The sequence below is a fragment of the Physeter macrocephalus genome, chromosome 19 (genome assembly GCF_002837175.3).
Source record: "Physeter macrocephalus isolate SW-GA chromosome 19, ASM283717v5, whole genome shotgun sequence".
In the NCBI taxonomy this organism is placed as follows: Eukaryota; Metazoa; Chordata; class Mammalia; order Artiodactyla; family Physeteridae; genus Physeter; species Physeter macrocephalus.
In genome coordinates this window covers 49,008,949-49,033,891 of record NC_041232.1, presented here as the reverse complement: position 1 = coordinate 49,033,891, position 24,943 = coordinate 49,008,949, and the positions used below count along the sequence as shown (strand labels likewise).

Sequence of the window (24,943 nt, the reverse complement as noted above, 5' to 3'; positions counted from 1 at the left end):
CAGAAAGTGTAGTATGGTTCCTTGAGTGGCCGTTCTGATGCCATGTTCAAACAGCAAACAGGTCCAGTCGACAGAGAAAACTAGGGTGGGGCACTGGCTCCAGGAGAAGGAGGGACGAGAGACCATCTGACAAGACAGGCAGACAGACCTGTTAGCCGAGGATGTCCCATTGCCACACCCTCTCCCATGAGTGCCCTGCTCTTCCTGCTCTTCTGTTCCATGAGACACCCCTGCACCCTCACAGAAAACCCCCTCTATGGAAGCAGCCCTGAGTGGGGCTCTGTTCCTCACAAGTGTGAGCCAAGAACGGAAGAAGGGTATTTTCAATTTGCCAAGACAAAGAAAGAGAGTGATGGACTCAACAAAAATTTCCTTCATGCTTACTACACAGACATGCTTACCACTTTACACATGCTGAGGGGCGGGGGGAAAGGATAAATGTGACCCCTGCCCCCTAAATGTTTATCATCTGGTTGGGCAATTGACAGTAACCCAAGACAGAATTAATGAAAAATAAAGTCATGACATATACCTTAGAAATGAATTTCAGAATAACCGACAACCACAGCTATGGATGCTCCCTGAAGAGGCTTGTCAAGAGGGTCCAGAGCAGGTGAGCGGGGAGTTGCTCACAGGTTGAGAGTTCATCTGGGACCAAGAAGGATGACTAGGTTTTGGAGAGGCAGGAAAGCAGATGCGCAAAATTGAACACTTCCTAATTGTGATCCACTGGAAGATACATATCTGTAACATCTCTTGTTCAAACACCTATCTTGCATCCTAATATCTGAAGACGATTACTTTTCAGAAACAATGAAAAAATCAGTAATTACATTCATTGTGGATAAACAATTCATCCAGTGACTGTGGCTAGAATACTTTCTAATTTAGAATAACTTATTAACCACGTATCATATTTTTATGGGATAATTCAAACATTTTACACATTCATTCGTCCATCCATCCACCTACCCGTTGCACAAACACTTGACTGAGTGTACCAGACTCTGGGCCAGGCACCAGGAGCATGAATGTGGAGAAAGGATAGCCTCAATCCATGACAATCCTTGAACTATGTGGACAGTCTGCCAATGGTTGCGAACCAGCGTACTGAATTCGCGAGAGTAAGATCAGCAAAGATCTGGGTGACAGAAAATGAGACGACTAAATTTTGCCTGAGGGATTTTGAGAAGTCTTCCCCAAGGTAATAAGACTGAACTAGATTTTGCAAGAAAGAAAGGGGTGGTGGCTTTGGGAAGAGAGAAGAGCATTAACTGCATTATTATATGAAAACACAAGGGGTATTCAGCGTTGGAGAGAGAAGCGCTTGTGTGTGTTGCCTGTGGAGGTGGCAGGAGACTGACCACAACAGCAGACATGCAAAGAATCATACTCTGCAGACAACAGGAACCAGGAAGGATTATTTTTTGGTGGAACAGAGACAGGATCAGATCTGGTTTTGAGAAGAATCCCTCTGCTGGCTATGTGATCGTTCTTGTCTCACAGTTATATTTTAAATCACGTCTCTGTAAATTGTGGCAACTTGATAATTGTTTTTTTTTTCTAAGTAGAAGATCTCCAGGATTCTAAGTACACATGTATTTTTATTAAGCTTTGTAGGAACCTAAATATTTCGGTCTCAAATCTCCTCCCATATTTTTTCTAGAAGCACACCTCAACGCGTGCCTTATTTATCATGAGAAAAGCAAAGACTGTGAAGACAGATCTGATGTCAGATCCTAACTGTGCTACTTCCTCGTTGTGTATCCTCATTCTAAAAATAATTTCCACCATTGGTTGGTGGGTGAGGACTAAACAAAGCCACTTACTGACTGTGTGACTTTGTGCACATTCTTTGAGTTTTATGGAAAAGGAAGGTAATATGAGAACCAACCTCAGGGGTGCTGTAAAGATTAAATGAGACAGAACAAGTAAAAGCACTTACCACAAAGCCCAGATCCAAAATCATTAGTTACCGGTACAATGTATAAAAAGCTTTTGGTCCAGCACTTAGAATGAAGTTAAGAATTGAATAAACGGTAGTTCCTTCCTTCACACAGTGTCTATGCTTTCTGCTTCTTTGGGTGTGTGGTCTCCTTTCGATGCAGAAGGCACCTTCCAAAGCGCCTAGTCGATGGCTGAGAAGCCCACTACATGAAGCAGTCAAGCACCTGCCCCACCACAATTCCTGATGCTCTCCTCACCTGGGTACCAACCGCACTGTTCTTTCTTACTTACATCTCCATCACCCCCTCCTGAAGGGCAGGACACAAGTTTTCTTAACTGGAATCACCAGAACCTAGTGTAATGCTCTCAATGCACGGAAGCATGGGCTTTGGCTCCAAAATCTGAGGTCCGCCACTCACCAGCTGCACAACTGTCACGAAGTTACCCTCTCTGGGCCTTAGTTTCTTCATGTGAAAGTTAAGAGTAATAGCTTCTAGGGTTGTTGTCAGAATGAAATGAAATAATACACATAAACTGCTTCCCATGATTGCATCACAAAGTTCCACGTATATGGATATGTGTGTACCCACACATACACCTATATCTATAGTTCTAGCTAAGAGTTTTACATGCATACTCAGTCCATGCCTTACTGAGCACTAACCATATACATATTTTAAACATACATGACAGGTGCTGAAGCAATGATGCACTGACTTTGAAATTTCAGTTAAAAAAACAAAAAACCTTGGGTCCTTCCTAACAACTGATCGAAAATATCTTTCTGGATTAAAAAAAAAAGTTCTTTTTTCATTTATTAAATTATTTTGGAGTCAAACACCATCATTAGGATCTCTTCTTTCTCACTATCTTTACTAAATGAACATAACCCTTTTGTAAGTCTGACCACTTTGGCTATTATCCTGATTGTTCTTACTTTAATTGACTTTGAATACATTATTAGAATGTTTCTTCTCGAATCCAAATTTTAAAAAGCTCTGTGACCTTTACCCCAAATTTCCATCCCTGCCTCCCTTGATAAGCTATGTCAGCCAAAGAGCCAGATGTGTTCGCCAAACTCAAATGCAATACTCTATCCCTTAACTTTAATAACCTCTTTTTTAACAGAACCATTCATTTGCAACAGAGTATGGCATTTGCAGTAAAAAAAAAAAAAAAAAAAAAAAAAAAAAAAAAAAAAATCTGGTAATTCATTCATTCAACAAATATTTGTTGAGCCCCTGCTCTGTGCCAGACACTGAGAAGATGCTGGGGATGCAAGAGTGAGCAAATGATCAGAAGGCCCTGCCCCCCATGAACTGATATGGGGGGGAGGTGCATGGAGACACAAGACAATAGACAACAGACACAATAAGGTCACGGTACTCATGCTGTCAGTCCTGCTATAACACCACACAGGCGTTCCTGAAAATCACCATGCTATGCAAAGATCACTTACCAAAAACCAAAGGGCATAAGGGGGGAAAAAGACAGGAACCTAATAAACACTATAGCATAATTTTATACATGCTGAATGGCTAAGAAATACATAAGCGCTACAATCACTGTGGCATTTTACTGAGGGAAAAAATCTGAAGGGTACTGGTGGAAGTGGGCACCAGAGGGGCTGCAGCTCGGGAGTCATTGTGGGGTGTCAAGGAAGATGATCAGAAATCAGACGAAAGCTGTAACCACAAGTAGGCAGAGTGTGCCTCAGACAACAAAACATGAACTGACACAGCTGGGAGATGTCTGAGGCGTGTGCATGTGTGCATTTTGTGTATTCCCACGTGGCTTGGCTCAGCTCAGTGCTGTTTTCTGAGCTTATCTAGTGCTTTTGCAAAGAAAATTTCACATAAGCAAATTTGAAACTCATGTTATACTCAAATTATTCCCTAATATGTCAATCATGTTAGAACAAATGTATGTTTTAAAAACAAGTGTTATACAGAACTGAGTGTATAACACAAAGAGATAATTGCTGTGAAAAACTACAGCAGGATAAGGGAAACTCAGAGTTGGGATTTTGTTTAAATTTTTGCTGTATTATTCAATACCACTGTATTCATTCTATACCAACTGTTCATAAAAAACGCATGTGCACTGCATTTATCCGTGAGCCTGTGATCATTCTGGGACTACTTCTACCTTCAGAAGCACATGCTTTTGTCACACAGCCTCAGACACTGTGCCCACCGCCTAAAGCCCTTCTATGGGGTCTCCAAGAACTTTCTACTATTATTCACTATTATAAAGCAATATGATTCAATGCATTGAAAAGACAGCAGAGTATTTCCAAATCAGCCCCTCCGTGTGACTAGTGACCCCGAATACATTCTTTGCATCCATCACCATGCTAATTCTCACTGTGTGTTCAGGGATTCTCATCAGATTCCCCCTGGCAAAATGCTGTCAGGCTGCCTTTTCTTTACACTTTCCCAGTGGTCAAAAATGTGGTGAGATGATTTCAGCTGTTCCACATACTTTGAGAACTTCACCCAAATTGAACTCAGCCCATTTCCAACCTCCTTTCCCATGCCTGCTCATTCCTTCTTTCTAACCCAATCTAATCTCTAACAAATTCCAAAACTGGAATCACAGCTTTAAATCATAAATATTGCAAATTTTCTATCATCAATGTGAATTGCTCTTACTACTAGAAAAAAAAATTTCATTACTTAAATTTTAAAACTCATAGCAGAATGGGGATTTGGACACCACGCTTCAGGAGGTGGAGAAGAGGGCAGCGGGGGGGGGCCTGGGGGGCAGATGCACTGTAAACCCCCAGGAGGCTGGGAATGGCAGGGAAGCTGGGTTAGTGGGAGACCCAGGAAGGTTCCCTGGGCTGATTTACCAACCCATCAACCCCAGCTTGGTGGTTTTCGTGTCTCATGTTAAAATGATGTCAATGTTCATTCTTCTCTGTTCAGTGTTAAAAATACTAAAAGATGTAAGCTGATTGCTCATCTCCCTGATACAACCTTCCTACACGTCTGATAAAGACAGCTTCCATCAGTGTTTAATTTAATCAGATCTAATTCACCAAGGGCTTACTCAGGGACTCTATGTTTTCTAATTTAAATTGGATCCTCTTTGTTTCTCAAAAGGCTTTTTCAGGGCTTCCCTGGTGGCACAGTGGTTGAGAGTCTGCCTGCCAAAGCAGGGGACACGGGTTCGAGCCCTGGTCTGGGAGGATCTCACATGCCGCACCGCAACTGGGCCCGTGAGCCACAACTACTGAGCCTGCGAGTCTGGAGCCTGTGCTCTGCAACAAGAGAGGCCGCGATAGTGAGAGGCCCACGTACCGCGATTAAGAGTGGCCCCCCCCTCGCCGCAACTAGAGAAAGTCCTCGCACAGAAACAAAGACCCAACACAGCCAAAAATAATAAATTAATTAATTAATTTTTTTTTAAAAAAAGGCTTTTTCAGCCAGGGCTGCTGCTGGGGGATTAAAGCAAGGCACCCCTCTGGGCAGCCTGGAGGGCAACCTGGATCCCAGGTCGATCACACGTCATTGGCCAGGAACTACAAGCACTGCTGTCGGGGGTGGGGGGGCGGTGTGCAGGTGGCTGTCTTACACGAAACCAGGACTCAGCGGGTCCCCTGCACTCTTGGGAAGCACTGCTGTCACATTTCTGATGGTGCTTTCAGACCCGCACATAGAATATGATTTTTGCATCACTATTTGATGCATGAAGACATATTCTAACACATTTGAATTGACCAACCTCAAAACCTCAAATCGCTGGTGGGAAATGAGAACAAGTCCTGTGGAAGGCAACTGGGCAAAATCTATCAAAATTATAAGTGCACAAACCATCTGACCCAGCAAACCCACCTCCTGGAGTTTATCCTACAGATAAACTTGTACGTGTGCAAAATGGCACACATACAGTTATTTACTGCAGCATTGCTTCTTATGGCCAAGAATAGGCAACAAACCAAGGAGATGGATTAAATAAAGGTTCCTACATACATGTAATGGAATATTATGCAGCTGTCAAAAAAGAAATAGGCAGCTCTTTATTTACTAGCATGATAAGACTCTCAAAAAATACTAAGTGAAAAAAAGTGCATATGACATGTTACCTTTTTTATTTTAAAAAGGGGGATAAATTATGTATTTTTCATTCATGCATTAAAAACACAGGGAATTAATAACACTGACTACATGAAGTGGCAAATTGGTGAGCTTTGGGAGTGGGAGTAGAGAACATGGCTGGGGTAAGAGGGCAGGAGATTTTATTATACATCATTCTATACTTTTCAAAGGTGCAGACATGTGGATGTGCCACCTTTTCCCCAAAAGTTAAATTTAGAGTTTAATTAAAGAACTTTTAAAAATTAAAATAAAAATCACACCCCTTGTTGAAATGCCACCCCACTCCAAAACTGACAGTTGTACACTGATCTAGGAGTGAGGCTTGGGGTATCCTGGGATCCATGAGAGCCCTGCTCTTTTCTTCCTGCCTCTACCCTGGCCCACAGTCTCCCCACCAGTTCCTATCCTGACCCCTTCAGAGCTCTCCTACTTCAGGTAGCACACTCCCTCCTCCTGTTACCCGCTCCCTCTGTGCTTATCCGCACAGGTGCTGCCACCCAGAAACTAGCATGGCCCGGCTGTCCCCTAGAACTGGCACGTGGCCCCAAAACACCATCAACATTCACAGCAGCCCTGGCCAGATATCAATGTTGCATGCCACTACTGTCTTCTTGTTGACTACGGATTCTGGAAAATTATTCCAGAAAATCCGCTAGCAACTCCCACTGGACTCAGACCCACACTCGTGTGTTCAACAGTACATATCACCTTTGTTGCTCTGAAACATTTTCTCAAGGGAGAAAACATTGAAGCCAGTCACCACTCCACTTCTGTTCTCCATTCTAACATTTAACCCATACAAAAAATTCATTATATACAATCTCGGTCTTGTTTTAGACTTTAAGATGCTTACAGTGTTAGCTGCACAAACTCTTGGTTCAACTCAAGTTAAGTTTTCAGGGCCAACTAACTTTATCAAAATGAGAAAGGTCTCACAAAAGGAGCTATCCAACTTTCTCATCATGCACTGTTGAATAAGTATTGATATTTGAAAATTTGAAGGCATCTCTCTTTTGCTACCTAAGCATCAAAGTTAGATTTAGTTTAACTGTGTGCATTTCCTCACACACGAATGTCACTTGGCAGATCAACCTAATCTATATTTTCATTTAAAAAAATTGTTTTAGTTTTTGAAACATGCTCAGGAATACTTTATTAGCTTATTATCAGAATACATTTTGATAATAAGCTATTAAACCTTAGTGAAAACTAAGACAGTTGAAAGGCCTGCATGCCAGTTCCAGCAGAACCTGTGATGGTGACAATCCTGACGGCCACTACTGGGCTTGGGCTTGGGCTGAGCCGCGGCTGAGTCATGGCCGTATTTAACCTCACCATTTGTCTTTTGGGTAAGAAAAGGATGGGGGTGAAAGAGACAGTGATAAACATCAAAACTCCAGCACTACTGGAGTCATCAGCTGAAACGAAAGGCTAGGAAGACATGTCCCCACTTACTATTTATACCACGCCAACTACATACTGTCCTGAACTGCCACCAGACCTCAGACCCCGACGGTCATAAAGCTGCTGGAATGGGAAAAGAATTTATCAAGCATCTCAGCTAATCACAGATAAGCTAAAGGACACTAGCCAAATACTAGGGCTCCTGCCTGACCCGTTCCCAGAAGCTGGTTCTTACTTTAGGCCAATACTGCGTTTAAAAAACCCTAAGTGTGCAGGGGAGAAATATTTAACACCAAATTCTGTGGTTATCTAAAGTCTTGTTGATAAAACCAGCTGTCCCGCGCTCACGAGGGTCACCCACAGGTAAAACTGTCTCTGAGCTTCTTTGTTTAACAGACCCGTTCCCAGGCCCACCTCAGATCCCTCAGGGCCACCCTCCTGGGGCGGCACACACAGGCACCGGCCTCCACCACTTGTGGGCAGAGAGGCACTTACAAGAGTGCCGTCACGCTGGAGGGGGCAACACTGCCCAGGTGGCCAGCGGGAGATGCGATCCCAGGTGGGCGCACGACATTCCCTGAGTGTTTGCAGCTGGTCCATGATTCACAGGCCATAAGGCTCAGTCTGCATGACACCTGACTGTACTTGACAGCCACAGACACCCCCAAATTGCGGCCCATCTGCTTTCAAGTATGCACCGTCAATTAATTCAGCTCTGACGTGAGCCTGGCACCGCCGTGGCTGACCGAGGGGGTGCGGACAGATTAGTATAAACCCACGACAACTGTAAGGAATGTGTGTCCAGGGCCACATCCTCCCTTCCCAGCCTCTGCAGGACCGGCCTCGGGAAGAGCTGAGCCCCGGAAGAGACAGAAGAGTGAACCAAGTGTAACTTGACACGAGAGTCTGTTGGGAGCCGTCTGACGCCTCCGAAAGTCATGTAGGCCAACATCTTCTTCAAGAAAAGGGGCAAACCCTTTCTCAGTCCTATTTTTAGACCTTCCCAGTAGCCCGTGCTCCAGAGCGAACACTCCACGAGCAGGCTAATTCAGTGAGTCGAGCATCTGCTCTTCTTCACATGGAAAGGAAGGCAAGACAGAATGCGCCTTCCTCCCCTGGGCTGTGTTCCTCCCTGGCCACCCAGGACAACGCTGGCCCAAGGAAGCCCTCCCGACGCGGACGTCCATCAAACGCACCAACTGGCTCTTTACAGCCGCCCCGTTACCCGTTACTCAGGCACTTAAAAGAGCATGACTCCTAATCCGGGGGCAGCACAGATGCTGCTTTGCCTTTAGCCTGTGCTCTTACAGGAAACCTAAACATTAAAAGTAACAAAGCAGCTACAGGGTAACTATGGAGTATCAGCATTCTTTCCTTCCATGGTTTATGTCAATTCAGGAAAACATGTGTGAAGCATCTGCCTTTTTATTTAAACAGAAAGCAAGAGCTCAGATTGCCGGACTGTGGCATTTTATGCACAAACCCAACAGCTAAATTGGGAGCCGCATCCATGGGAGGGGCACGCTTGACGCGGGCCACCACAGCTGCCCCGGCCACCAACTGCCCAGGAGGCCTCCACTTGAACCGAAGGGGAGACAGTCAACAACAGAGCACAGCCAAATACACAAAGAGTAAGAGTTCCTGATGACTGCACAGCCAGAGAGCCAGAGTCCAAAGTTCTGTTGACTACGGAGAAGACGGCAAACGAGAATTATTTTAAAATTCCTTTTACTGCATCCAGTGCTGTTTCACAACATTTTCCTTGAATTTGATACTGGTAAGAATTTAATATGTTTATGGCCGGACCTATTGTAAAATGAATAAACCGTAATTTTAACATTATAAGTTCTTCCTCCAGCTCTATACTTCTTCTACCATTCTCCTCCCTCTGACACTGAGAATTACTTCCCAGACCACTGTTGCAGGCCTCTTTATCCACATGAAATTCCCATTTAGCAAGAGTGTGTGGATTCTGACAAAAGGGTCTGACCTGTGTCACACCGTAAGAGCCAGGCAGCAGAAGTACACACGTCACATGCCTTTCCTGCACACCTTTTTCGTCATAAACGTAAACTCTCCTATCAATTCAGGTCCGCAGTAATATTCCCAAGCCCCAAAGTGTCTAGTTCTTGAGGACAAAGCGTCCGAACTCACATGGAATATCTTTTAATTGCTTTTACAAAAGCAACCTGGATGCTTTCTAAAAAACTGCAGCAGAGGATAAAGCACTTTATTCAATCTTGCTACCCCAAAAGTCTTTACTTGGACTTAGACAAACATTCTGAATGCTAATCTCTGTGCAATTCCTCTTCAGGATACATAAAAATGTGGAGCCGTTGTGAACATCTAAACTCTTGAGAGAGCCACCACCACTCTGAGCCTAATCAGAAATGGGTACATCTGTCTAGACGGATTGAAGGTGCAGCATTTCCAAATACCAAATGACCACCCACCTCCAAAGTGTCACTGAGGTGAAAACTAAGGAGTCTCATTTTTGGTGGGAAAACCAAAGAAAATGATCACATCTTACAATTCATATAATTATACGTGTCAATATGCCCAATGCTTTTCCTTTTTCGTTAAAAGTAACATTTTTCAGCCTAAATTTCTTCAATTTGGTGGTAATTGTTATTTTTTTTTTACAAAGCTCTGCAAACAAAAAAATTTTCCGAGACACTTAATAGCAGTTGACTGGATTCATGTCAAGGAAATGGTAAGTTGGTAAAAGAAGTTAAGGCCAACCTTATAATCTTCTCTAAGGCAGTTCATTTGCTGAGTGACTTTATATTTTTCCAAATATCTGGGGAGGGAATGTCACTGGAAGTTTCATATTTGTCTTTTTCCTCTCTCGACAATCCCTTGCTGGCTCAGAAATATACACAACAGCAATAAAAGACAAAGCATGTGGTTATGGAAAGAGGTTTCTAAGGTATATAATCTCAAGAAACAAAGGCATGTGTATATTTATTCTGGTTCCTCCAGTACCTCTCACCCAAAGGGGGAGAAACTGAAATAGAATTAAAGAAGTAGACCTCTCCGTTTTGCACTGCTTCTTGACAGAGATGAGAAACCTGGGCAGTACAGGAGACAGGAGGTGGAGTGGCCACTGCAGGCAGAGGGGAAGGGCAGGGGGGAATGGAGAGAGGACCCTGGCCGGCAAGAGGATGAGCCTGTACTGTACACCAGTCTGAGGGCCCAGAGGTGGCCTGAAGGTAAGGCTGAGGGGTTCACTTAGAAAGGCTTTAAGCAGCAGAATGTCCTGGTCAGTGCTGCATTTCAGGGAGATCACCCTGCAAAGTGTGTGAAGGGCTGGCAGAGAATCCCACTGGAGGAGAGGGACACCAGGGAGAGTGCCACAACCATCCAAAACAGAGGTGTCGAGAACCCCAAATTATGGTGGTATGGAGTGGAGAGAGAGGGCTCATGGGAACAACTTCACAAATCAAAATTATATATATATATATATATATTTGTGGGGGGGGGCCATGCTACACAGCATGTGGGATCTTAGTTCCCTGACCAGGAATTGAACCCGTGCCCCCTGCAATGGAAGCACAGAGTCTTAACCACTGGACCACCAGGGAAGTCCCCAAAATTATATATTCTTAATAAGTAGAAACTAAAGATCAAACAAAATAAGCGCCATTGACCAACCAGTTGTGCAAGGAGGGTATATTAATGAGTAAATTACGGCTCACTCAGTCACCTGTGTCAGGTGAACAAAGATGTAGATGAAAATGCCCAGGACAGGGGTCAAGGACTCGTCACGCTTCCTAAGTGACATCCAACCCACCTTTTCATGTTTCAGAGTAATGACAGATGGTATCAACCTATATATATGACACTCAGACATTTATGTGTTTGAGATCTGTTTGAAAAGCAAATTTATTTAATTTATTTCCAAGTAAAACAGTATAGAAGCAAAGAGATCACTTGATGATCGTTTGTTTGGATCAGACTTCAAAGAGACCAGATCCCTTTCTCTTTCTCTTGTGGGGCTGCTGTGACACGGAAAGGAGAAAGACCAGCCTTATTATGTAGTCTTGGAAAAACTTGTTAGTGAGACAAGAACATCCGTCTGAAATTAAGAATATACAACTGAATGTGCCCCAGAGCTTAGTATTTCTTTTAGGACTGAAGAAGCATGCTGATCATTTTAATCCTGTTAGAAATGACTTACAATGTTACTGGGGCTTATGCTAAATATAGATATACTGTAGCCTGGTAAACTTTTAAAACATCAACCAATTAAATATTTATTGCCTGGATAAAACAGTTGGAATGAAATGAAGCCTAAAAGGAACCACTTGTCCTCAGTGACAGACTGAATCATAAGTTTTAATGATGTACGAATAAATCCTAGCACACCAAGAAGATTGTTAAAGGTCAACTTTTCTTCTTAATCTTTTCTTTCCCTTTCACTTGCTGAATCAGTTCTTATCCTACACTGCACTTCTTGCTGCTGTGCCTGTGTATCAAAGGAGCCTCACTGCTCCCTTCTGATTTGACCTCGCTGATTTGTTGAGAACTAAGAAATGAGGTCATAAAGCTGACAGAAATACAACTGACTATGGAACCTCACAGGTTTGAACTGTGAAGGTCCACTTATACGTAGATTTTTGTCAACAGTAAACCCTACAGTACTACACGATTCACCGCTGGTTGAATCCACTGATGCAGAACCACCTTGGAAACGGAGGAACCAAGGACACAGAGGGCCGACTATAAATGACACTCGGATTTCCGACTAAGCAGAGGACTGGTGCCCCTAATCTCCACGTTGTTCGAGGGTCAACTGTATAGGCAAAATAAGAATAAACAAGTGCCACGTGAGGGCCTTTCCTCTGTGAAAGTGAATTAGCACTAACACACAGAATTTCAACAGCTGACTTTTATTCTCCGATTGCCCTGGTCGTCAGGGCCTGTCCCCACCTCCGCCTGTGCTCACATGAGAGAGGCCACACTCAGCAGAGGCCCCGCATCTCCCTGAAACACTGTGAAGATCTCCCAGTCAGGAGGCCCAGAAATGGAGACCCTCAACATCCCTCCCCTGCAGTCCCTGCTCCACAGGCCCCCAACTCCCCTCTCCTGATGGCCAGGTCCCTTGGCTACTCAGGCTTCTGTGACTTGCCCAGGGGAGCGGCCTGGGAGTAGGCTCCCTGCCCCACCCCGACCAGAGCATGAGGCAGGCCTGCAGTGCCGGGAAGCCAGGCAGCCCCCCAACACGGTCCTCCAAGCCCGGTGCTGCCACCGCCAGCCAAGTGCTCTCCTGAAAGCTTCAACTTGACCTCTGGGAGCTTCCTTCTTCCCATGCTAAACCCACCTCTCTGGTGGAGTGTGTGAGTTAAAGAGAATGCTCAAGAACACCCCACCCAAGCCCAGCCCATAGAATGTGCTCAATAAACATTAGGGGTAGGCAGGGCGGCTACTGTCACCCTCGTTGTCATCATCACAGGCAGCCAGCTGGGGCCCCTGGCTCATCCCCCCACAGCCCAGCATGTGGCTGGCACCAGTGACTGACTGGGGATGAGTTGACGTGGGTGGACAAGTGTTTGGTGGCTTCAGGTGAGGAGGGGCTCCCTCGCACTTTCCTGGTGTGGCTTTACCCCTTGTCAGTACTGCTTCCACCTTTGGCTCTGAAACTCACTCAGCTAAACATAATTATATTTAGAAATGCATGGTCCTGCCCTTACAAAATGCCCTTTGCACACTCCAGAAGACAGAGGAGAGTAATAGAAAGAGATGGGAGTCTTGACATCAGAAGGGTTTTGTTTTCAATCTCCACTAGTAACACAACTTTTATGTCAGTTTCTCAATGAAAAGCACTTTCTTTGTCTTGAAACAGGAATGGCTCTCTCACTTAGGCCACCGTGTGCAGCTGCTGAGATTGTGAACCTCCATGCAGCTACTCCTGTGCGCGACCTACGAAAACTCCTCAAGAACTCAGTCACCCTGCTCCCATCTCCTGTTTGTCTCTCCCAGCAGCTACGTGCAAAGTGAAGCAGGCCTGCTGGTTTTGCTCCACTAAAAAACTATAAAACCTGAAGCACTCTTTTGAAATTTTGAACTCTTCTATAAACTTTGCTTCTCAGACCAGTTTAAAATAATTTTTTAAAATTAAATCTTAAGGGGCTTCCCTGGTGGCGCAGTGGTTGTGCGTCCGCCTGCCGATGCAGGGGAACCGGGTTCACGCCCCGGTCTGGGAGGATCCCACATGCCGCAGAGCGGCTGGGCCCGTGAGCCATGGCCGCTGGGCCTGCGCATCCGGAGCCTGTGCTCTGCAACGGGAGAGGCCACGGCAGAGGGAGGCCCACATACCACAAAAAAAAAAAAAAAAAAAAAAAAAAATTCATAGAGACAGAAAAGAAGATTCCAGGTGAAGGGGAGAATGGGAAGGCATTGCTTAATGGTTACAGAGTCTCTGTTTGGAAAGATGAAAAAGTTTTGGAAGTAGCAGTGGTGGCTGCCCAAAATTGTGAAGGTAACTACTGCTTCTGAATTGTACACTTCAAATGGTTAAAATAGTAAATTTTATATGTATTTTACCACAGTAAAAAATTTTAATTATAGGTAGGATGTGGTGAGCTCTGGAGAAGGGAGCATATATCTTGGCCATGGATAAAATATATAAATCCAGCTGCCTAACATTATGGGTGTGGCTCTGCTTGACAGATGAGGGGCTGGTGTAGGACTTGCTCCAAAAGCAACTCACCATCCCCAAGGAAAGCAGCCCTGGTCATCCCAGAGCCAAGCGTAAGGGCTCGAGGCTCTGGTCAGCAGGCCTGGCTTCAGAGCACAGCCCACAGAACACCTGGGGCCACGTTCTGAGGTTCCCAGTTAGAATGTATCACACTTTCTACTGGTTTTGTCAGGGGAGACATTAAAGAAGCTTCTAGAGGGACCACCATCTCACAGGGTCTCTGAGCATGTGTTCCAGCGGTGGATCTGAACATGTGTGGTACTGGGAAACCAGCATCCTTCCCTCTGGGTGGGTGGGACATCATAGGCCACTCATCCTCAAGACACCTTTTCCTAAGGTCTCCTTCTCCAAACACAACTTGACAACAACGTTTGACTTATGTTAGAAAACATGAGAAGAGTCAGCCTTTTTGACCAGTTTCTTATGAATACTGCTGAAAACTAGGGTGTCTAAGTTATGTGACTGTGTTTCTAGGAGAAGTGCAGGCCTCTGGCTCTGGCCCTGCCCGTTGCTGGCTCGTCCATCGTGCATCTCACTGAACAAGGTTCACCACGTGCCCAGGGTAGGCAGTGGCCCGGCCAGGCTCCAGTAACACCTCACCAGCGACATGTCTGGGACATGCTTTCCATGACGATGTGCCACCAGAAAGATGAGAAAATGCTCATATCACACTTTCTTTTTTACATATTAGCTTTCTATGATCTTTTCACAGACTTCCGAACTTCACTGATATTTTTTAACCCTAATGTTATACACAGTGATGTTTTTCTAATCAAAACAAAAAATCCGAAATGATTGTGGCAAAAGGTATTCTGACTTTCATAAAACTATTTTAAGTGCAAATTCTTCTCTCTACCTTAAGTCTTGCTTTAGGGGGAATAAATTCACCTGGGTAACTCTTCTCCAGAATCACACTGACTTTCACACGGGGAAAATGTCATGATAACCTAAGACATATTGATAGCTTTCCCAGCTGCTTAAGAATAAGTCTGATTTTACTCCTTATCACCTGTCAATCACCCTGAGTTTAAATTATGTGCATTAAGCAACATTTTTGTTTTGTTTTAAGAATGATATCACCCTTTCGCCTTAGAGTTAGCCATATTTCTATAAATTTGAGTTTAATTTTAAATACTAGAACTAAAGTAGTTTTTCATTTCCTGGTAAGTAGCTTTATCTCACGTTGCTCTTCAATGTATATGTGAACATACACACAAAAGCGCTTGCCCTTGTACAGCCCTTAGTTCCTTTCTCCTTTTAAAAACTAACAACTGCAGCATTCTACTGGACCACTCAGGCCAGGTTATGAAGATAAAGCCCTTGCCCTTGTACAGATTCCCTTATCACAGTTGTTCTAAAAGTACTAAAGAAAGGCCACTGGGTTGGAATAGCTTTTCTGCCCCTCCCCCACCATCCCCCTTAGGCAGTGGCTCTAAGCACTACTAACAATACCCCCTTGCCACACATGTAAGGTAGGGGTGGCAGGACTGTCCTGGTTATAATTAGGCAGGCACAGAAGACACTTTATACAAAGGACTCAAATCCTACTCCACAGCTCCAGTGATCCACTGATCACCCTGCAGATGGCTCACCAGGGAAGTCTCTATTTTAGGAGCGTGTGGATGGGGGTGAGAGAGGAGAAGACAAGGGAGCAGCCACTGCCTGGAGCAGGCGCTACTCAAAGGGAGAAAGTCAGCAGGCAGGCCAAACTTCCAGGCCCAAAATGGTGGCCATGTTTTTAGGATCAGAGGGAGGAGAGTGCCAAATATCATTGGAATAAGAGCGCTTTCATTTTGAGAAGAGGAACCAAAACCTTGGTTCCTTTCTCCTTTTAAAAACTAACAACTGCAACATTCTACTGGGCCACTCAGGCCAGGTTATGAAGATAAATCCACAGGGATAACTACTCTATTTTATGCTCCAAACATTTTAACTGTAGGCATTCTATATAATACCATAAAAAGCAAAAACAGGGCTTCCCTGGTGGCACAGTGGTTGAGAGTCTGCCTGATGATGCAGGGGACACGGGTTCATGCCCCGGTCTAGGAAGATCCCACATGCCGCGGAGTGGCTGGGCCCGTGAGCCGTGGCCGCTAAACCTGTGCGTCCGGAGCCTGTGCTCCGCAACGGGAGAGACCACAACAAGTGAGAGGCCCGCGTACTGCCAAAAAAAAAAAAAAAAAAAAAGAAGCAAAAACAAAAATAGCAAATAAATATAGGAAACAACAAACAGGGAATAAGATGAAAAACCACTGAAAAATAAGAACAAGAAGGCAAGATCCTGGTGTGTTTTAAGAACTAGAATTCAGTGATTAAATATCGTTTAGGTTAGTTTCAAATATACAGAGATATGAAATCAATTGATTCCTCACTCAGGATCACATAACAATAAGTAAATGTTGCACTTTGATGAATGACATTATTTTAATAACTTCCTCTATAACAGATCCCAAATTATCAAAAGCACTTAAGATATAGAAGTGAAATTTAAAAAATATTTATTAATTCATCAAAATGTATGAGGACATGGTGCTGTAACTGCATATCAACAAACAAAAAATTAAGCTGAACCCCTACCTCACACCATATACAAAGACTAACTCAAAAATGGATCAAAGACCTAAATACGAGAGGTAGAATGATAAAACTCGTAGAGGAAAACCTAGGTGTAAACCTTCATGAGTTTGGGTTAGGCAATGATACCTTACATATGACACCAAAATCACAAGGAAAAAAAAAAAACAGGTAAATTGGACTTCATCAAAATTTGAAATGTGGTACTTAAATGGTCATCAAGAAAGTGAAAAGGCAACCCACAGAGACGGAAATATTTGCAAATCATAACTGATAAGGGACTTGTATCCAGGATATATAAAGAACTCTTACAACACAAGAATAAAAAAGCCAAATAACGCAATTTTTTAAATGGCTATGGATTTGAAAAACTTTTCTTCAAAAACAATAATGTCTAATAGGCACATGAAGAGATGCTCAACATTATTAACCACAAGGGAAATACAAATCAAAATCACAATGAGGTATCACTGACACCACTAAAATGGCTATAATCAGAGACAGACAATAACAAATGTTAACAAGAATGTGGAAAAACTGAAACCCTTATACATTGCTGGTGGGAATGTAAAATGGTACAGCTGCTTCGGAAAACAGTCTGGCAGTTTCTTAAAATGTAAAACATGGACTTACCGTATGATCTAACAATTCCAGTCTAGATATATACCCATGAGAAATGAAAACACATGTCCACACAAAAACCTGTACATGAATGTTCATAGAAGCATTATTCATAAGAGCCAAAAAGTGGAAACAGCTCAAATGTACATCAGCTGATGAACAGATAAACAAAATGTAGTATATCTATACAATGGAAAATTAGTCAACCACAAAAAGGAATGAAGTGCTGAATAAACCTTGAAAGCATTATGCTAAGTGAAAGAAGCCAGATACAAAGGCCACATATTGTATGATTCTATTTATAATGAAGTCACTAGAATAGGCAAATCCATTGAGACAGAAAGTAGATGATTGGTTGCCAGGGCTGGGGAGGTTGGGGGGAAATGCAGGGGGACTATTAATGGGTGTGAAGTCTCTTTTGGTGATGAAATGTCGTAAAATTGTGGTAATGGTTGCACAATCTGTCACTGTACTAAAAACTACTGAGACACTCTGAGTGAATTGTATAGTATGTGGGTTATAGCTCATAAGCCCCTTTTTTAAAAAAGAATGTAAGAGGTCATACTTCTGGTAGGTTCACAGCACCGTGGCCGGTGTGTAGGGGGTGCAGCCCCTGGGTAACATCCCTTCCCTCTGATGGTGGCTTTTCTCTTGAGCATTGCTGCTCTGACTGCTTTCTCCAACAGCAACAAGTTGAACTGACAGAGGCCTTCTGGGCAGACAGGGCATTTCATTTTGAAGTTTGGGTAAGAAAGGGATGATCCACCTTCCAAGTGGTGAGTGCTGCCTCTTCCTCAAGCTGCCACCACAGCTGCTGGAGCAGCCCCAGCTGGCCATACCAGCAGAGCTCTGGGACAAATACCAAAGTTTTGGCTTTTTCCAGCGGCCAAAAGTCTATGTTTAACAGTCAATGCTGGAGACTGAATACAAACTATGTCATCTTTAATCAATCACTCAATCAACATTTATTGAGCACCTACTGCATACTGAGCCCTGAAATGGACACAGTGCTTAGCATTAAGAGCACAAAGGTGAAAGACAAGTTCAAGGAGCACTGAGCCCAGGAGAAGAGAAAGCAAGTCCAGAATAACACATGAGGGTAGCTGGGACACACATGTGGGGCACCCAGACCAGACAGATGAAATGAAGAAGGGTCTGCTGGATGAGCAAGCACTGAGTTGAACAGTAGAAGACAACTGTAGCTAACCACTGAGGAAGGAGGGGAGCAGACATGATGCCAATGGCACAGATGAAGAGAGTTTGTAATCTGTGTTGTCAGCACTCCTCTTGCCTGTCTAGCATATCAAGCCTGCATCCTTCAGACTTCATTCCTCCACGCCTTAGAAAGCAGGGGCTACAGGAGATGAGCTTACCCCTCAGCCACACTCGAGGAGAGGTTACTCCGTCACTGAAGCTCTGAACTGGCTGCCCAGCAAGAGGCGGTAAGCAGAGTCCCAGGAGCCCCTCCCAGAAACAACAATGACCGGTCAACTTACCTGCATTGTGACCACTTGCCTCAGTCATGTCTTGTACCCTTTTTACTTAGACAGCCGATTAGTAAGTCCCTTTAACAGCAGCCTGCCCTTTCCAAAGACATGATCCACCACACACTGTGGGCTTGGCTCCTGGGCTCTGGGCGGCCACTGTCTTCCTCGTGATGGACAATCCCCAGCCCTGGCCAGATCCCTATATCTCTACCCTTGGCTCCTTCCTGACAACTCCTTGGCTGTGTCGGTGCCCATCCCTGGCTATCCAGCCCTCACTCCAGGTAAACACTGGCACTATATCCTGGGTGAGCCAACACATGTTGATCTCGAGCTCCATTCCGTGGTGATGCTGCCACCTCTGTCTGCCAAGAAGTCTCTGGAAGGTAACTTCCCACTCGGTGCCAACAGAGCTCCCTTGCCCGGGGCCCTTTATGCCTTTCACTCCTCTTTCTCAGCCACTCTCAGCTGCCCTGTAACACCTGTCAGCCCTGCCCACACCACTCCCACCTAGAAGCATTAGGCTCTTACCTTCTCAAACAACCCTCTTTGGGCTTGCAGATCCACCCACTGGTGCACGTTCTGCCCTGCCCATCCTGCCAACGGAGACTGAGTTTCACCAGGCTGATGTGGACATTCTTCTTAGTGATCAAGACCATCTTTAAGATTCCACATTTACACGCCCCAATTTTTGTACACCATTCAGCTTTTTCTTTTCCTCTACAGCTGACCATAATAATAAACAAGTAAATTCCCTGTCATTGATTTTTTTTTAATTTTTACTTATCTATTTATTTTGGCTGGGCTGGGTCTTCACTGTGGCGTGCAGGCTACTCTAGCTGCGGCGTGCGGGCTTAGCTGTGGTACGTGGGTTCTTAGTTCCCCGACCAGGGATGGAACCCAGGTCCCCTGCGTGAGGAGTGTGGAGTCTTAACCACTGGACCTCCAGGGAAGTCCCCCTGTTATTGATTTTAAAGGTTAGTAAATGGACAGGGCAGAGAATCACCCTGAAGAAGGGGTCATCGAGTGCAGCCCCAAGGGCTCTACAAAAGGCAGTCCTCAGGGCCACAGGGGCCCCTCTCCACAGGAATACCAGCAGCCAAGGCCTCAAGCTGCACACCCTCCTCCAGTCCCAACATCATCTGCCTTACGTCTTTGTTCCCTAATAAGATATCTAGAGACAGGACTGTGCTGCTTAAAAAAATACTGACCTACGTGAAGTCAGACAGAGAAAGACAAATATCATATGATATCACTTAAATGTGGAATCTCAAAAAATGACACAAATGAACTTATTTACAAAACAAAAATAGACTCATAGACATAGAAATCAAAGGGCAAGGGAGTAAATTTATACCAAGGGGATAAATGAGGAGTTTGGGTTTAACAGATACACACTCTGTACTATATATAAAATAGATAAACAACAAGGGCTGACTTATATAGCACAGGGAACTATACTCAATATCTTATAATAACCTATAATGGAAAAGTATCTGAAAAAGAATATATTGGGTTGGCCAAAAGGTTCGTTCGGGTTTTTCCACAGCTTACGGGAAAACCCGAACGAACTTTTTGGCCAACCCTATACATAAAAATAACTGAATCACTTTGCTGTATACCTGACACTAACACAACATTGTAAATCAACTATACTTCAATAAAAAATGTATATCTGACAATCACTGATCATATACCAGCCTCCACTCAGCATGCAACAACCCTACAAGATAAGTACTATTATCACCAGTTCACAGATGAGGACGCTGAGGGACAGAAGGTAAGTAGGATGTTCAAGCTCCCAGCCAAAAAGTGGCAGAGCGAGGTTTCAAATCCAGCCCATCTGACGGCAGAGTCCACGCTCTGAATCCTATTCTTCATTGGATGTGAATAATGCAGGATGCCTGCAAAGCTCAAAGCAGAATTTAGTGAAGCAGCCTAACTCATGGAAAGAACATGCCTTCGGAGCCCCACAGATCTCGATTCAAATTCCTGCTCTCCCACTTAAACCCGTGTCTTTGGCAGTCCGTGAATCTTTTCAAGCCTCACTTTTCTTATCTATAAAATGAGGATGATAACACCTATTTTACAAGCCTGATAGACTTGAATTAGACTGAAATAATGAGCGTGAGGCTCCTAACACAGTGCAGATGTGTGACTAAAGCATCATTATCGCTCATGAGCTCAGACAACAGAGAGAACAGTAGTGAGGAAATGCAAAATTAGGGAGAATCAATGAACTGGTAGAGCTGTGGAGCAAAAGGAGAATCTGTAAAGCAGTAATTCTTAATTTGGCTACACACTGGAATCACCCAGAAAGCCTTACGAAAGCAGCTCAGGCCTGCCCTACATCTGCTTTTTCAAAAGCCTCCACAGGTGACTCTGGACCACGCCCCTGCACAATTGGGAAAGGGGAACAAGAACAGCCCTGGGAGGAGGAAGATGAGGGATGGGTAGAGAGGGGGAGGGAAACCAGAGGACAGCAGACTATCCTTATTGCTGTGTGATGCAGTCAGACCAGGCATTTACACTCATATCAATGCCCCCTGAGGCCCCACTATGTGCAAAGCCCTGGACTCATAGGTGACCTCATCCCTCAGCAGGACAGAAGCACGTGTTCTTAGTAAATGCTTACAGGTGAGTGAGTGGTGGGTAGATGCATGGATGATGTGACAAACCCGGATGAGAACCCGTGGGTGGTCTGAGCACACCCATTGAGGGCTCCGGGGGGACCACCATTAACATACAGCCTCCTGCCAATAGCCCTTCCTTTTTTATGAACCCATGAAAGTGATTTATAGACTATTCGGACTTTTGAGCTCCCAGCCAGAATACGCATCATGAACTCCAAAATTCCTTAATATCACTCCAAAAAAAAGAGCACCCAGTCCCAGTGGGCAGCCAATCTCAGGTCAAAGATAATCAGATCAAACTCATTCATTCCACAGTGAGAATGACTGATAGACTAGACAGGGCAGACTTTCAAAAAGAAGAGTTTGCTAATCTGAATGTACCTCCTCTCAATGTCACATGTAAGAGGTATCTGTATCCTTCTCTTACCTCCCACCCACTCCAAATCCTATGCCCGAGGGTCCCGACACAGACACGCCACTCTCATCCTCACATGTGTCCAAGGCTGTGTTTTCAGGCACATGTAGAAACTCTCTGAAAGGAAAACTCTTACAAAGGTGTAACGTTTAGCTCTCAAAAAAATGGGAATAATAAACGAAGCAGGAGGACTGGTAGGTTTGTGAGCTGTCCCACTAAGAGAGCCTAAAACCACATCTCTGCAGAAGGCCACCTGTCAGCAAGTCCATCTACAGTGGTGACAACCACTAAATGCCATGTACAGAGGACGTGCGACCCTGCACCAGCCCGTAAGCATTCCATGGAAGGCAGCATTCCTTTCCCATTGCCTCTAAGTGTGTTTGCAGGTGCCATCTTGCTTTAAAATCCAGACAAGAGGCCACAATATGAACTCAGAGCAGATCAAAGTCCATCAAAGTCCCCACTTCTGAAGTGAATTTGCCATCTGGCCATTATCAAGAACCTACTATGTGCTTAGTTAGCAATGCTGGGCACAGACCCTTGTACAGCTGATTCAACTTCTGGAACCCACAGGCAAATCTGACATACCATGTTTTAAATAGCCTCGCTTCATTTAACCAACAAAGAGGGAGAAAAGGGAAAATAATTATTATGCAATTCCCAGCATCCATGAACCTTACAGCCACAAACAGGAGTTATTCCTCCATGTGGACAAGAAGCACATCTGTTCCGTATTTTGACACGTTCACAGTCGTATAAAAGTGTCCTCACCACAGCTGGCTCCTTGGGAACCTTACGAAGATGTAATCTGTGCTCAACCTGAGTTCTATAAATATTGGTCCTGGGCTTTATTCCTCTTTGGTTTTTGACTATCCTATTTTCACCTGTATTTTATATATTCAAAAAATACTTAATTAAGATGTCACACATCCAAATAATGTAGGCAAAACAATTAAAACTTTAAAATTTAAATTGCATCCTGGGAGCCCTGCATTTCATGCTTATCAATTTTGCTCCCATCACACCCCACCACCACCACCACCAAAGCAAGCAGAGAGGGCAAGAAAGAGGAACGTCTCCAGAGCTTTAAAAATACGTTTTGATCTTTGAACTAAATTCCTCTGAAAATTAAAACTTTTTTCCTTAAAATATAATTAGACAAAATGGTGGAATCTGAGCCTCCGGATCATTTCCATTTAACAACCCAGTGCTGTGGGTACTGTTCGGCCCATTTCACAGATGCACAAATGAAGGGCTGGAGAAACAGCTACTAAATGGGAGCTTCAGGAATTAAACCCTAAACTTCCAACCCCATGTCCATTTCTTGATCTACTCGATGGGAGCTGATATGTTATAAATAATAAACAGCAATGACTTCACAAAAGCAAGAAAATGAAAAAGAGTATCAATGCATTATCATTCAACAGTGCATTGATTTCCCATCACAGTATTAATGTATAATTGATTTTATAATTCTTCTAGTGATTGGTAACTGGAAGGACCAAAGAAATTCTACACAAACGCTAGAAGCACTCAGAGCCACACTAGAAGAACAGCAAGGATGGCACCCTCAGATCTGGGAATGGAAGGGACAGCGCTGTGAACACGTTAAGGACTCAGCTCGTCCTGTGGTCAGGCCATCGGCACCCTGCTAGCTACTGTGGTGGGTGCATGAGAATCCCAGGAGCTGACGACTTAGGCCTTGGCATCACCTAGAAACTTGGCAGAGATGCTGGATCTCAGGCCCCACCCCAGGCCTACCAAATCCATGTCCCAGGGTGATGCACAAGCACACTGAAGGCTGAGAAACTGCCCCTCAGGCGTTTGGGACCTGGGGGTGTAGGGCCACATTATACACAACCCTCGTCCTTTTGACGTGTCAGCTGCCTTGCCAAGTCCTTCATGCTTCTATCTCATTTAATCCCCCCATCCACACTATAAGGTGGGTACTATGATCCCTGATTTACAGATGAGGAAGTGGAGACCTGGAGAGGTTAAGTGAGGTCACAGAGCAGCAAGAGGCCAGGGCCATGAACCAACACCAGCCCCAGAGCCTGCTTCCATTCCAGGAGGAATGTCACCAACACTCCCAGCAGACAACCCCTTAGCACCTGCCTGACTTGGGGCTGGCTCTCCAGAGGGCTCAGCAGGATACAGGACAGTTCAGGAGGTGAGGGAGGCCTGGGCTGGGGTCCAGTACTGCCCAAACTTTCAAGAGGCAGCCTGGAGGTTGGGGGCCTTAAGTTACTTAGCCCAGGGAAGCTCAGTTTCTGCCTCTCTATGGAGGGGATAATGAAACCTCCCTCTAATGAGGCAGAAATGTGATCCCATAAGTCACGCACTTAGTGCAGGTGGAACACAGGGCAAGGGTTCGGCTGCAGTTACCCTGAGGGCACTGAGAATCACCTGGGGAAGCTTTTAAGGGACACCGAAGCCCAGACTGAGCCCCAGGAAGTCAGACCCCAATGTCCTGCAGTGGGGTCCAGGCACCAGTTCTTTCTAGAAATTGCTCAGGTATCCCAATCCGGTGACTGACTATTCCTACCTTAAATTGAAGTGTCTGACAGACAGACACTGGGAAAACTCTGGAACAATTTACAAAGTGAATTATTTTAATGAAATCTGTAATTATTTTGCTAATATCTTATTATGATTTATTATTTTTGTTTTTTACTAAACGCTCCAGTGCTTTTTATAACTAAGTGTGAAAATTCTGGGGTGTATCTTTTATTATAAAGATGAATAGTAAGGCCCCTGAATGATAATTCCCACTCTGAGAGCATGAATTTGTAAAAATGCCCTGGCACACATGAGGGCTTCTAATGTTCCAATCTCAGTAGGCAGCACAAAAGGAAGATGTGTCACTCATCTTGTAGATGACCAGAGATGTCCTTTCTTAAGGTGGGAAGAGAATCAGGGGGTTTCGTGAATGAATCAGGATTCTTCTTTCTACACCGACACACTCTTGGGTATGTGTCACCTTCCTACTCTATTCTGCCAGTCTTGTTCCAAAGGGTGGGTTGCAGAGAGGCTGCGGAGGACAGAACACAACCCTGGCCAGC

The 24,943-nt window shown here is 44.5% G+C and overlaps 1 protein-coding gene and 1 long non-coding RNA gene across 16 annotated transcripts in view; one reads left to right on the top strand and one right to left on the bottom strand.

Annotated features, from left to right (window-relative positions):
- FHOD3 (formin homology 2 domain containing 3) overlaps nt 1–24,943 on the bottom strand; it is a 546,814-nt gene that overhangs the window by 414,824 nt on the left and 107,047 nt on the right. The window lies entirely within an intron of this gene.
- Nucleotides 8,790–13,415, top strand: LOC114484435 (uncharacterized). Of its 2 annotated transcripts, XR_003677296.2 has the most exons (4): nt 8,790–9,231; nt 9,769–9,925; nt 10,102–10,167; nt 13,300–13,415. It is a non-coding gene; the product is annotated as an uncharacterized lncRNA (long non-coding RNA). The 2 variants fall into 2 exon arrangements; XR_003677297.2 differs by lacking the exon at nt 9,769–9,925.